This window comes from Erinaceus europaeus, chromosome 17, assembly GCF_950295315.1.
Source record: "Erinaceus europaeus chromosome 17, mEriEur2.1, whole genome shotgun sequence".
Taxonomy (NCBI): Eukaryota; Metazoa; Chordata; class Mammalia; order Eulipotyphla; family Erinaceidae; genus Erinaceus; species Erinaceus europaeus.
The window spans coordinates 74,494,444-74,509,443 of record NC_080178.1 but is presented as its reverse complement, the minus strand read 5'-3'; the positions used below and the strand labels follow the sequence as shown (position 1 = coordinate 74,509,443).

The following is a 15,000-nucleotide window of genomic DNA, read 5'->3' as shown; positions in this document are numbered from 1 at the left end:
GGGAAATGGGCAGAAGAGCAAGTCAGTCGTATATCTGTAAAAAAAAAAAAGGGGGGGGGGACCAGGTGGGTTAAGCGCATGCGGTGCGAAGCGCAAGGGCCAGCTTAAGGATCTCGGTTCGAGCTCCGGCTCCCCACCTGTAGGGGCGTCATTTCACAAGCCATGAAGCAGGTCTGCAGGTGTCTTTCTCTCGCCCTCTCTGTCTTCCTCTCCTCTCTCCATTTCTCTCTGTCCTAACAACGACGATATCAATAACAACAACAATAATAACTACAACAATAAAAAAAGGGCAACAAAAGGGAAAATAAATAAATATTTTTAAAAATTAAAAAAAAAAATCACTTCCAAGGGAGTTTTGGAGCTTTCCTGAAGGGAAGGTGATGAGGCAGTGTGATTACGGAAGGGCCTACAACCACAACTTTGCAGGGATAGATAGCATAATGGTTAGGCAATGAAGCTATGAAGCTCTCATGCCTGAGCCTCCAAAGAATCTCCTGCAACTCGTTGACAGTGCTCTGGTAAAAATAATAAATAAATAAATACATAAATAAATAAAACTGGACCGGGTGGTGGCGCACCTGGTTGAGTGCACATGCTACAATGCACAAGGACCTGGGTTCAAGCCCCTGGTCCCCACCTGCAGGGGGAAAGCTTTATGAGTGGTGAAGCAGGGCTGCAGTGTTTCTCTGTCTCTCTTACCCCTCTCACCCCCTTTTCCTCTCTATTTCTGGCTGTCTCTATCCATTAAGTAAATAAACATAATTTAAAAAATAAAATAAAAAATAAGTAAAACCACAACTTTTGGAGTTAGCACAAGTTCTAACTTCCTGCTGCTATAGATGTGATCTTGAGCAAGTTGCTTAGTGTCTCTGCAGCTCAGTTTCTGCATCTGTAAAAACAGTGATAACAGTATCGTTATGAAAACAAAATAAGTACATGTAACAGGTTTATTGTCATCAAAATTATTTGGGAGCTGCCAGGAGATGTCTCCTAGATCAAAGCAAATGAAGGTAAGAGTGCTTTTCAGAGGCTGGAGCCTGGAGGGCTCTCAGTGCCGTAGGCAGTGTTTATGTACAGAGAAAATGTGGGTCATTCACAAAGGAGAGAAAACATCACAGTTCGTCTGTTAGCCTACTATGTCAACTTTCTTTCTTCCTCCCATCCCCCCAACTAGGTTTATCACTGGATTTCAGTCTTTGCACCACAATTCCACCATTCCTGGTGGCCAATTTTTCCGTTTATTCTTTTTTAAAAATTTTTTTAATATATTTTTTATTTTTGTTGCCCTTTTGTTGCCCTTGCTTTTTTTTTTATTGTTGTTGTAGTTATTATTGTTATTGATGTCATTGTTGTTAGGTAGGACAGAGAGAAATGGAGAGAGGAGGGGAAGACAGAGAGGGTAAGAGAAAGATAGACACCTGCAGACCTGCTTCACCGCTTGTGAAGCGACTCCCCTGCAGGTGGGGAGCCGGGGGCTCGAACCGGGATCCTTATGCCGGTCCTTGTGCTTCACGCCATGTGCTCTTAACCTGCTGCGTTACCGCCCAACTCCCCTGTTTATTCTTTTGATGGAGAGAGAACAAGAGAGAGAGGGAGAGAAGGCGAGAGAGACCTGAATCATTTCTCCATTGGTCATGAAGCTTTCTCCCCCCCTCCACCCCCTGCTGCAGGTAGGGACTAGGGGACTGAACCCAGGTCCTAAAAACAGGCACAAGTTGTCAGGTGTGTCTTTAAGTCCTACAGCTGTGATGTGTCTGTGCAGGTGACTAGATGAACACTTGGTTTCTGGGCATGTTGGGTAGCCCAGGTCTGCCTCAGGTTCCTGGTATGCTGAGAGGCTTCATTCGTTGTTTTGGTACCCAGGATGGAGCCAGGACCTCATCCATGTGGACCATGAAGGGTGTGTTCTTCCTACATCCCCAGTCACTCTGCAGTTTGACAAGAAAGGGCACATCAAGCTAGACTTACTTTAGATGACGTGCACCTGTAGGCCTTATTGAAATACAAATGTTGGTTTATTATGTCAGGAGGGGCTGACAGTTGACTCTGCTGGTCCCTACTCTGCTAGACCACCACCATTTCCAGCTATATTTCTACTTTTAATAAATATTTATCAGTATTTATCATTCTTCCCCTTCTCCCTTTTTTTTGAAGGCCAGAACTTCCTGATTCAGAATCTAATACCTGCTGTCCACATACTCCATATCTTTGGACTGCAACAAATCTCATTTTTAAAATTTGCTTATTTAGTTTTAATAATAATCTTCTTTATTTATTTTGCCTCCAGGGTTTTTGCTGGGGCTCGGTGCCTGCACTAGGAATCCACGGTGGTCATTTTTTCCATTTTATTGGATAGGACAGAGAGAAATTGAGAGAGAAGGGGAGATAGAAAGGAAGAGAAAGATAAACACCTGCAGACCTGTTTTACCCAGTGTGAAGCGACCGTCCTGCTGGGGGGGGCGCTGGAGGCTTGAATCGGGATCCTTGATCAGGTTCTTGAGCTTCTTCATAATATGTGTGCTTAACCCAGTGCGCTACAGCCCGGCCCCCTAACCTTATTTGTTTTTAAGGTAACCTTGGTTCACAAGAGTTATCTGTTTGAAAGTATAATTTCATACCTCTCAAAATGGTTATCACACCACATCCACCATGAAAGTATCAGCATCCCTCCACCCAAGCTGGACCCTCTCCACCCCTGCAACCCACTCCCCCCACACCCCCACCTTTGTAACCTCTGTCCTGTGGCCTGAGCCCAAAGACTTCATTTGACTTTGCTTGTTCCCTTGCTTTGTTTTTTTAATTTGCACCCACACAAGACAGACTATTCAGTATTTTCTCTCTATCTAAGTCCTTTTATTATTTGTTCAGGGATTGGCTTGCTGGTAACTTTGGAGCTGAAAGATGTCAATGTTACTGGCAGACCCTGCCTTAGTGGCCAACCTGATGCTATCTTCAATCCTGTTCCTGGCAAGACTAAATTTGAGTCTGAGTCTACTTATAAGCCATATTCAGACTTGGTTGCTAAGTAAGAGAGAGACAGCACAGAACTAGCTTTATTTACTAAATTTTAAAATTTATTTATTTGTGGGTGTTGGGTGGTAGTGCAGCGGGATAAGTGCACATGGTGCGAAGTGCAAGGACTGCCATAAGGGTCCTGGTTTGTTTGAGCCCCCGGCTTCCCACCTATAGGGAGGTCATTTCAAGAGTGATGAAGCAGGTCTGCAGGTGTCTTTCTCTCCCCCTCTCTGTCTTCCCCTCCTCTCTCCATTTCTCTCTGTCCTATCCACCACCAACAGCAATGGCAACAATAACAATCACGACAACAATAAGGACAACCACAAGGGCAACAAAAATGGCCTCTAGTAGCAGTGGATTCATGATGCAGGCACCGAGCCCCAGCAATAACCCTGGATATATATATATATATACAGTCACAAAAATCAAAAGAGGTAGATTGTGATCCCCACTTAGGATGTTTTCCTCCTGTAGGTAGGAGCCAGGGCCTTGAACCTGGGCCCTTGCGAAAAGTAATATGCTTGTTTTACTGAGTGCACCACAACCTGGCCCCTAGAACTAGCTTTAAAAGCTCTCTTATTCCTGAACATTTTAAATTTGCTCATCTGTATGATGGCTACTAAATGAGGAAGAATGGAATGTATGAAACCTTGTTATAGACAAGATGAGAGCTCACCTGTGATCTCTAGATAATGCTATTATGTAATAATAAGGTACAATATGTCAGAAGAAACTCAATCACCACTAAGCTGATTACCAAAATACTGTAGATCTGGACCACTTGTCCCAGTGGTCCTTTTCCTCACAAGGGAAATTCTGTTGTAATTCTAAGGACAAACAACAACACTTTAACCTCCCCCCTTCTGTGCATGCTAAGTATCTTGTTGAGTTATACAATGAGAAGATGTTCCTCTTTCAGAAAGAGTTAATTATTTTGTATCCTGCAATGTTTGAAGCTGTTAAAAATGTCAGTTCTTCTTCTAGCGTTTGCCCTTCTTCCGTAGCCAGTCAACAGCATCAGGTACAATCAACAACATAAAAGCTCATAATCCCTCAAAGCAAATTAAACAAGCACAAGGACTTTATTTTCTTCAACAGGAATTATCTACATAAAGGAAGAGCTGTGTACCAGACTAAGATCCTATTTTTTTTGCTGCTGGATGCCAACCAGTAGGCCCTCAATGAGTTGGAGGGTCCCACAAACAACAGAGTGCAATTTTTTTTTTTTTTAATATACTTTTAATTTTTTATCATCTTTATTTACTTATTGGATAGACACAGAGAGAAATTGAGAGGGTAAGGGGAGATAGAGAAGAAAAGAGAGAGAGCTGGGGATATAGCATAATGGATATGCAAAAGCCTTTTAAACTTGAGGCTCTGAGGTTGCAGGTTCAATCCCCAGCCCCACCATAAACCAGAACTAAGTAGTGTCCTGGTTTCTTTCTCTCTCTTGGTATCTTTTCCTCTGTATATACTCTTCCTCATTAAAATAAACTAAATAATATCTTTTAAAAAGAGAGTATACAAGCCGAGAGAGACAGAGAGACACCTGCAGCCTTGTTTTACCACCCACAAAGCTTTCTCCCTGCAGGTGAGGACCAGGTGCTCGAACCTGGGTCCATGTGCATTGTAAGACATGCACTCAACCAGGTGAGCCACCAACCAACCCCCCAGAATGAAATTTTTCTTTTCTTTTTTTCTCTTTATTTTAATGTGAAAGAGTAGATACAGAGGGAAAGATACTGAGAAAGGTAGAGAGACCAGAACACTGCTCAGTTCTGGCTTATGGTAATGCTGGGGACTGAACCTGAGACCTCAGGGTCTCAGGCTTGAAAGGGTTTTGCAGAACCATTATGCTGTCTCCCCAGTCCCAGAATGCAATTTTTCCATCACAGAAACTTGACTTTGCTCTGACCTCAATTTGGTAAGGTAGCATCATCTTCTCCTCTGCAAAAAAGAGGAGACTAGTTGAGAACTAGTTCCACTGGCTCAGAAGAAACCTACTGTTGATTGTGAGGGCATCAAAAAGTGCTTGTCATTTCTCACTCTGCTGAAACGCTTGGTAAGTATGGGCCAGAGGAATGCAGCAACTTCCCGCCCTCGGTATTTTAGGGGAAGAGCTCAGATTAACTCCCAGGTGCTCACTTTTAGTCAGGGACACTTTCCACTGTGTCATGAATTTTACTGTTCTTTCAAGAGATGTGTTTTGTTGTCGTCTCTAGGAAAATACAGCCAAACAAATCACAGAAGACACGGGCCTGACATAATTTGACAGGAAACAGTTATTTTTCTGGGTGACAGAATGCAAATCTTAACTGACTAATGATGGTCCACTGTGTGGGTATACATTCTACTAGGAAACCACAATGAAAGCAGATCAGATCTGCATCTGCAGTGGAAATGGCCGGTTTCAAGATGACACAGTACTGATCCTCTAGGCCTGTGAGCTGACCTGAGGGCAGAGGCAAGGCCTGCCCCATCTGCTGCGGCTAAGAGGGGACTTGAGCATAGGAAGGGAACTGAGAGGAGGTTACTGTCAGGAGACAAAGCAGGCCATGCATGCAGCCTTCCAGGGAAACCACAACAGGGAGAGTTGAGGGCTGTAAGAGTTAAGTGTTGGAGGCTGATTGCCAGGTTCTGCACACCAATCCTTGAACACTGGAATGTGTGTACTCAGCCAGGTGCGCCAATCCTTGAACACTGGAATGTGTGTACTCAGCCAGGTGCGCCACCACTCGGCCCCCTACCGCGACTTTTTTTTTTTTTTTTTTACCAGAGCACTGCTCGGCTCTGGTTTATGGTGGTGCAGGGGATTGAATTTGGGGTTTTGGAGCCCCGGGTTTGAGAGTCTCTTTGCATAATCATTATGCTATCATGACATCCTTTAACTGAGTAAATGTATTTTTATTATAACACATATTTTAAAAAGATTATTTAACAACTGCATTGAGAAAGAGGCAGAGAACCAGAACGTTACTTCGGTTCATATGATGCCCAGGGATCCAACCAGAGAGAGTACAAATCTGACATTCTAGCTGTTGCACTACCTCCGGGGCTGCTTGACCGAGTACATTTCTTTTTTATTTTATTTTATTTTATTTATAAAACGGAAACACTGACAGAACTATAGGATAAGAGAGGTGCAACTCCACACCATTCCCACCAACAGAACTCTGTATCCCATCCCCTCCCTTGATAGCTTTCCTATTCTCTAACCCTCTGGGAGTATGGACCCAAGGTCATTGTGGGAGGCAAAAGGTTGAAACTCTGGCTTCTGTAATTGCTTCCCCGCTGAACATGGGTGTTGACAGGTCCATCCATACTCCCAGTCTGTCTCTCTCTTTCCCTAGTGGGGCGGCGTTCTGGGGTATCGGAGCTCCAGGACACATTGGTGGGTTGTCTGTCCAGGGAAGTCTGCTTGGCATCATGCTAGCATCTGGAACCTCGTGGCTGAAAAGAGAGTTAACATATAAAGTCAAATAAATCGTTGACTAATCATGAACCTAAAGGCTAGAATAGTGCAGATGAAGAGTTAGGAGGGGGTCTCTGTTCTGTAGATAGCTAGTAGGCATATTTTAGTTATATTCCAAAGGGCCTGTGGCTATACTAGTTTTTTTTTTTTTTTCCCCCGGAGCCTTAAATCTGATATGCAAGTGGATCCAAGTTATTGTCTGGGGAGATGATGTCATGGCTGGGAAAAGGACCAGAAAGCTGGATCAGGTAAGAGAATAGCTCCCTAATATGGGAAAGGGGTATAAATAGTGTTGACTATAAACCCCATCAACTTGATGTGATCTGGGACCCATAATCAGCTTAGGAGCCTATGTGACCCCTGCATCCCTCTAGATCTGAGCTCACATTCTGTGGTCATGAGTAGGAACATTCCAAGCTGCCCCAATATCAGGATACATCTTCAGAGGATGGAATATTCTCTACCATTGTAGATCCAAGTTGTGGGCAAAGTCCTATGGGGGGGGGCACAAAGGGGTCTATTTTGTTGTTCCTGATAGAGATGACTGGTTACAATGGAGAGAGGGATTTATTTGAGGTCTAGGCCCATGATGTCTGTTTGGGAATCTCAGGACTCCCTGAATAGGACCCCAGCTGATGGGGTGGCCTGATAGTAACTAAAGAGTCATCACTGGGAGTCGGGCTGTAGCACAGCGGGTTAAGCGAAGGTGGCGCAAAGCACAAGGACCGGCATAAGGATCCCGGTTCAAACCCCGGCTCCCCACCTGCAGGGGAGTCGCTTCACAGGCGGTGAAGCAGGTCTTCAGGTGTCTATCTTTCTCTCCTCCTCTCTGTCTTCCCCTCCTCTCTCCATTTCTCTCTCCTATCCAACAACAACAATAGTAACTACAACAATAAAACAAGGGCAACAAAAGGGAATAAATAAAATAAATAAAAATAAATAAATAAATAAAACCCTACTTCAACACAATCTTAAAAAAAAAAAGAGTCATCATTAAAGTATGCCAGTCTCTTGCCCTTATTCAGCTTTTGCAGTCCTTGCTTTGATAAGGTGAGCTTTGGAGTAAGGGAAGTGTAATGGGAAGTAGGTGAGGAGGGTACCTAAGTCTAAGTAGATACTATTTCTTTATGAACTTTATATTGACTCACTGCAGTCTATTGTGTACTTCTGCTTTCAGGTATATACTTTGCCCTAATTTATGGATACATGTGAACATATACTCTATCTCATGGGATCTGGTCTATATCTAGGTTTTGGGACTTTGTTAGGAAGTGAACCACCTGGAATGGAATTAGAGAATCCTATGAAAGGAGAGGTCTCACCCGAGTAATGAGGGTGAAGGTTTGACATTCCACGCCTGATGTCTCTGGACACAGTCTGAGGTGAAGCATGCTGAGGTAGCACTTGTTGCGTTGATTAGGTTGAGATCAATGGATGCAATATCATTTGGTATGAATTGAGAAAAGCATGCAGGAAAGTGAGCCCCACCCTAGAGGTTCCAGGACTGGGGAAAGTATAGACTCTACAGAGGAAGCAGGAGGTTCCTGCTGTCTTAGGGTTTAAGAAGACAATAGATAGTTATTGCTATAATCACATTATTTGGCAATTGGGTTAACTTTGAAAAATCCCTTTGTTAGGATTTGCTGTATCATACACAACATCACCATAATTTTTGTCCTTTGAGTGAGTGCATTTCTATATATGTTTCTGCCCATTCATTCATCACGTGTTTTTTTTTAACTTTATTTTTTCCCTTTTGTTGCCCTTGTTGTTTATTGTCGTTGTTGTTGGATAAGATAGAGAGAAATTGAGAGAGGAGGGGAAGACAGAGAGGGGGAGAGAAAGACACCTGCAGACCTGCTTTATGGCCTGTGAAGCGAACTCCCTGCAGGTGGGGAGCCAGGGCTAGAACCAGGTTTCTGATGCACATGCTTTTTGCCATGTGCACTTAACCCACTGCGCCACTGCCCGGCTCCCTCAACAGGTGTTTATGAAGTGTCTTTAGATTCCCAGGCCCTGGAGACATCAAAATACTGCTCTGAGTAATTAAAAATATTTAATTCTGACAAAGAATATTAACTTGAAAACCTACTGTAGTTGGGTCAGGGGAATAGCTCAGCCTGTGAAAGCTCCTGACTTGCATGCCTGAAGGGCCAGAGGTCCCAGGTCAAGATTCCATGCAGGCCTAATGGAGAAACTTTTTTAGTTAGTTTATTTACTTATTTACTTTTGATAGAGACAGAGAGAAGTTGAGAGGAAAGGGAAGATAGGGAGAAAATGAGACACCTGCACCTTTTCATTGCTCTGAAGAGTCCCCTTTGCAAGTGGGGACTAGGGGCTTGAAACTGGGTCCTTACACATTGTAATGTGTGTGCTTAACCAGGTGTACCACAGCTCAGCCCCTATTAGCTTAATCTGGTCTCCTACGCCTACACTGAACTTCTCTGTTCCAGACTCTTGGAAACAGAGCTGGCAGTCAGCTGAGGTCAAGAACAAACACCTCATCACAGACACCTGCAAGCGTCAACCCGGCTTTGACCTAGCACGTTATGATCGGGCCCTCCTCAATCGCTATCGAACAGGCCATGGCCGGTGCGCCGCTATGTTCCATCGCGGGGGAGCCAGAGACGACCCGAACTGCCCCTGCGGCTCCAGACAGACTATGACCCACATCGTCAACGACTGCCACCTCTCCAGATTCAAAGGAGGTCTCGAAACTTGACATCAGGCTCAACCTGACGCTGTTGACTGGCTACGGAAGAAGGGCAAACGCTAGAAGAAGAATTAGAACACTGCTCAGCTCTGGTTTATGGTAGTACTATGGATTGAACCTGGGACCTTAGAGCTTCAGGCATGAAAGTATTTTGTGGAATCATTATGCTATCTCCCTAGCCAATTAAAAAAATTATATGTATAATTTTTTAATGTTTTTTTTTTTTAAATTTCCCTTTTGTTGCCCTTGTTGTTTATCGTCATTGTTGTTGTTATTGCTGTCATAGTTGTTGGATAGGACAGAGAAAAATGGAGAGAGGAGGGGAAGACAGAGAGGGGAGAGAAAGACACCTGCAGATCTGCTTCACTGCCTGTGAAATGAACCCCCTGCAGGTGGGGAGCCAGGGACTTGAACTGGGATCCTTAGCTGGTCCTTGAGTTTTGCGCCATGTACCCTTAACCCTCTGCACCACTGCCCGGCTCCCAGAAAGATAGACACTTGCAGACCTGCTTCACTGCCAGTGAAGCGACTCCCCTGCAGGTGGGGAGCCCGGGGCTCGAACCAGGATCTTTACTCTGGTCCTTGTGCTCTGAGCCAAGTGCACTGAACCTGCTATGCTACTGCCCTACTCCCTTATTTAATTTTTTAAAATTATCATAGTTCTGCTCAGCTCTGGTTTATGGTGCTGTGGGGGATTGAACCCAGGACTTTACAACCTCAGACATGACAATCTCTTTTCATAACCATTATGCTATGTACCCATGCCCTCTTTAAAAAAAAATTATTAAATCTACAGTGAGATACCATCTCTCACACCTGTGAGAATGGTTGGCAGCACCAAAACAGGAAATAACAGGTATTGGAGAGGTTGTGAAGAAAAAGGGACTTTGTGGGCAGGGGTAGGTAGCATAATGGTTATACAAACAGGCTTTCATGCCTGAGGCTCCAAAGTCTCAGGTTCAATCTGCTGCACCACGGCAAGCCAGAGCTGAGCAGTGTTTTTTTTAAAAAAAGGAAGAAAAAAAAGCTAAAATATAAATAGTAAAATATAACTGCTGGTGGGAGTATAAACTGATTCAGTCTTCTTAAAGACTGTATAGAGAGGCCCTGAACAAATAAAAATGGAATTGCCCTATGATCCAGTGATACCACTCTGAGGCAAGTGCCCAGTAGACACTCACACACGAGGCTGAATGGACATATACACCCTGTGTTCATAGCTGTTTATTACTCACAGTAGCCAATGAGTAGGAGCAGCCTAAACGCCTGTCAGTAGATGACTGGCTAAAGAAGTTGTGGGAACGTACATTCTATGGAGCACTACTCTAATGAAAAAGATGATATTCCCTCCTCACCTACTTCCTATTACAGTTCTCTCACTCACTCCAAAGCTCACCTTAGCAAAGCAAGGACTGCAAAAGCTGAATAAGGGCAAGAGACTGGCATACTTTAATGATGACTCTTAGTCACTATCAGGCCATTCCACCAGCTGGGGCCCTAATTGGGGAGTCCTGAGACTCCCAAACAGATATCATAGACCTAGACCTCAAATAAATCCCTCTCTCCATTGTTACTGGTCATCTCTATCAGGAACAACAAAATAGACCCCTTTTTTCGGCCCCCCTATAGGACCTTGCCCTCAACTTGGATCAACAATGGTAGAGAATGTTCCATCCTCTGAATGGAGGATGGACAACATACTCTATGCTACACCTGAGGAAGATGGGTCGATATTGGAGCAGCTTGGAATGTTCCTACTCATGAGCACAGAATGTGAGCTCAGATCTAGAGAGATGCAGAGGTCACATAGGCTCCTAAGCTGAATATGGGCCCCAGATCACATCAAATCGATGGGGTTTACAGTCAACAATATTTATACCCCTTTCCCATATTAGGGAGCTACTCTCTTCCCTGATCCAGCTTTCTGTTCCTTTTCCCAGCCATGACATCATCTCCCCATATCAGATTTCAGGCTCAGGGGAAAAAAACACAACACAACAAAACAAAATAAAACAACACTAGTATAGCCACAGGCCCTTTGGGATATAACTTAAATATGCCTACTAGCTATCCCTTTCCCTCCCTATTTCAAATCACTTTACTGGGGTTGGGGGATAAAGAATTAAAAGACAATTCTTGCCATATATGTAGTTCCTTATCTCTCCACGATGGGTATCTGCACACCATACCCACCACCAACTGACATCTTTCACCATCTTGCACTGGGTTTCCAACCCCTTTTTTGAGTCCTTGGCTCTGCTGCAAGACGTCATAGTTAGTCTACTGTCTACCTTGCATATCCCTCCTTGTTTTGTTTTGTTTTTTAAATCCTACCTGTAAGTGTGGTTATCTTGTATTTGTCCTTTTTCTGACACAACTCATATAACTTGATTCCTTTAAGTTCCATCCAAGTTGTAGCCAAATAGATTTCGTCATTTTTTAGCTGAATAGTATCCCACTGTATGTGTGCGCCGCAGCTTTCTTGACCATCCACTTGTCCTTGGGCATTCAGACTGTTTCCACTATTTGTCTAATACAAATCGTGTCGCAATAAACGCAGGTGTGCACTTAACCTCTTCAGATACAGGTTTTTGTGTTCTTTGGATAAAGCCGTAGGCCAAGGTTTTTGTGTTCTTTGGATAAAGCTGTAGGCCAAGTGCCAGGTCATATGGAGGCCAGAAGAAGATGGTCATAAGAACACCTCCAATGTTCTGAGAAATCTCTAGACTCTTTTCCACCATGGTCAGACCAGTATATGTTTCCACAAGCATTGTAGAAGTCTTCCTTTTCCACTCTGTACTCACTAGCACTTTTTGTTTCTGTATAAAACAAAGTTGGCCTGGTTGCATTTTGTAGGTTCCTACAGAAAAGCAAAAGGGGAGAACAAAAGTATTAAGAAGTCTGAATATGCTTAATACCATCTCCCCCCCCCCCCCCGAAATGTAGTAAGGGGACAGCCTTCACATCAGCTTATTCCCTGTACTTGTTTCCTTTTAATGTTCTGAGGCTCCAGAGTCCCGGGTTCAATCCCCCGCACCACCATAAGCCAGAGCTGCACAGGGCTCTGGTGTTTCTCTCTGCGTCTTTCTCTCTCTGCATCTCTCTCAAAACTAAAATAAATAAAATAAAAATAAATAAAAAATATTTTATTATGGGCAGGGTAAATAGCATAATGGTTATCCAAACAGACTCATGCCTGAGGCTCCAAAGTCCCAGGTTCAATTCCCCACACCACCATATACCAGAGCTGAGCAGTGGTCTGGTAAAAAGAAAAAAAAAATACTATTATTATTATTATTGTAAATGAAAGAGAGAGAGAGGAAGACATACTAAAGACCAGAGCACTGCTCAACTCTGGTTTATGGTGGTGCTGGGGATTAAACCTGGGACCTCAGAGCCTCAAGCACGAAAGTTTATTTTATTATTTTTATTTGCTTGTTGGGTAGAGACAGCCAGAAATTGGGGGCTGGGGGTGGCACACAAAACACTTGTTCTTAGCACATGAAATGCTGTCTGCTTTATATGTACGGGGGGGGGGGTTGAAATGCTTCCTTCAGCTCTTTCTCCTATTCCTGCACCTTGCTGTTTAATCTTGTCTTCTGTTTCCCTTCACTATGGAGTACTGCTGGGAACAATGCCGGCATCTCAGTCACTATGCTAGCATTCGCTATCTTTTCCTTATATTGTTAAAGACTGATCTAAGATTCTTGCTTTCCATTTTTCATTTTCACCACAATACTGTAAATAATACAGTGATTGATATATTATTGCCAGCTCTCTCAGGGTCTCTTCTGAAAGGGTCTGCCATACACTTCAGGGCCTCAGTTAGGTGTTACGTGTTTGCTCCTAAGCTAGATAATGGGTAGTAGATAGTTCTTGCCCTTATTGGGTTTAGTATTTTCCACAGTGTTGGGATATGATATAGTCTCCTGATATAACACCAGCATTGCTAATGATACATGACTGGTACCCAAATAGTAAACAGTCCTCATATTTTTCAAATAGGAAGTTAGTGGTCTTATACCATAACCTCTTGAATATCTTTTTTTTTTTTTTCCCCCTCCAGGGCTGGGCTCGGTGCCTGCACCATGAATCCACGGCTCCTGGAGGCCATTTTTCCCCCCTTTTGTTGCCCTTGTTGTTGTAGCCTCGTTATGGTTATTATTATTGCCATTGTTGATGTTGTTCATTGTTGGATAGGACAGAAAGAAATGGAGAGTGGAGGGGAAGACAGAGAGGGGGAGAGAAAGGCAGACACCTGCAAACCTGCTTCACCGCTTGTGAAGCGACTCCCCTGCAGGTGGGGAGCCGGAGGCTCGAACCAGGATTCTTATGCGGGTCCCTGCGCTTTGCGCCACATGCACTTAACCCGCTGCGCCACCACCCGACCCCCTTCCTCTTGAGTATCTTTTCGCCAGTATTTTCACTGCTGAACCTACCCATCAGAACAAATGATCTGTTTCTATTTATACTTGTTTACTTTTACTTGATAGGACAGAGGGGAATTGATAGATAAGGGAGATTACAGAGAGAAAGAGAAACAGAGAGACCCCTGCAGCACTGCTTCACAACTTGTGAAACTTCCCTCCTACAAGTGGGCACCTAGGGGACTGAACCCAAGCCCCTGCACTTGGTAATGTGGACACTTAACCAGGTGCACCACCATCTGGTCTTGAATGTCTGTTTTTGTTTCCTTTTTGCCTTTATTGACTTTGCTATTAAATCTTCAAGGAAAGCAGAGCCACTTTCTGGGACTCTGATGATAATAGCAATAGCTTGAGAACTTGTCTTAAAAGAAACAAACTGTCATCTCCTGAACCTTAGTTCGGCCACTAAAGTGAGCTTAGCTCATAGCTAATATTTACTTGGTACTTGCTGGGTGGCAATCACTTACCTAATAACTTGTTAAAGGGGTGCAGTTTGGGCAGACACAAGTTTTGAAGTTGTTCTTGAGGATCCTCAAACTTCTCTAACCTTTGAATCATGTATTTCTTGGAGCCTCTGTTTCTCCATTTTAAGAACGAGATGAAGGGTGAATGTAGGTAGACAACAGAGCCATGTCGTCAGATGGGGTTGAGAGAAGGGAGGACAAAACAAAAAACAATTGCCCAGTTTAGGTGGCCCCAAGCCTAGCAAAACCGGGAATGGTGGGTGAGTTAAGTCGCATTAACATTTCTACCACAGGCTGGGGGGGGAGGAGGGCAGGTGGTGGCGCACCTACTTGAGCGCACGTAGTACCATGCACAAGGGCCCAGGTTCAAGCCCCCAGCCCCTACCTGTAGGGGGTAAGCTTTGCTAGTGGTAAAGCAGGGCTGCAGGCGTCTCTCTCTGTCTCTTTCTCAATACCTCTCTGTTCTATCAAGCAAAATAAATAAAACTAAAAAAAATAAAGATTTCCCCCAGGGAAGTGGAGGAGGTGAGGGTAGATGCAAGAGGCCTGTAGGAAGGAATGCGACTGACAGCCGGTCTGGCTGCCAACCTCTAGGGTGAAGGTGATCTCGTCCCGGTTGGGGACAACACCTCACCAACCCGTCTTGCTCCACCGGCTTTTCCGCGGCAGCGAGAAAGCCAGGAAGAGGCGCGGCCTCCGGTCCTGGTAGCAGAGCGCCACGTCCCTCTTGGCGCAGTAGCGCCCAGGAGCCTACGCGTCAGCTCTCGCCCCGCCCCTCCGGGAAGTGGATAGCCAATCACAGATGTCCTCCACCCACCCGGGGGCGGGGCTGTCGCCATGGCAGCAGAAGGCGGGAGAGCGTGCTACTAAACCCCAGCAGAGGTGGGCAGGCGGGTCCCTGCGCCGTAC

At 44.5% G+C, this 15,000-nt stretch overlaps 1 long non-coding RNA gene across 1 annotated transcript; it reads right to left on the bottom strand.

Moving 5' to 3' along the window:
• Window positions 1-5,898: 5,898 nt before the first annotated feature.
• LOC132533905 (uncharacterized) lies at window positions 5,899-11,822 on the bottom strand. Its single transcript, XR_009545665.1, has 2 exons — window positions 11,774-11,822; window positions 5,899-6,465 (listed from the first exon to the last, which is right to left on the bottom strand). It is a non-coding gene; the product is annotated as an uncharacterized LOC132533905 (long non-coding RNA).
• Window positions 11,823-15,000: the final 3,178 nt, after the last annotated feature.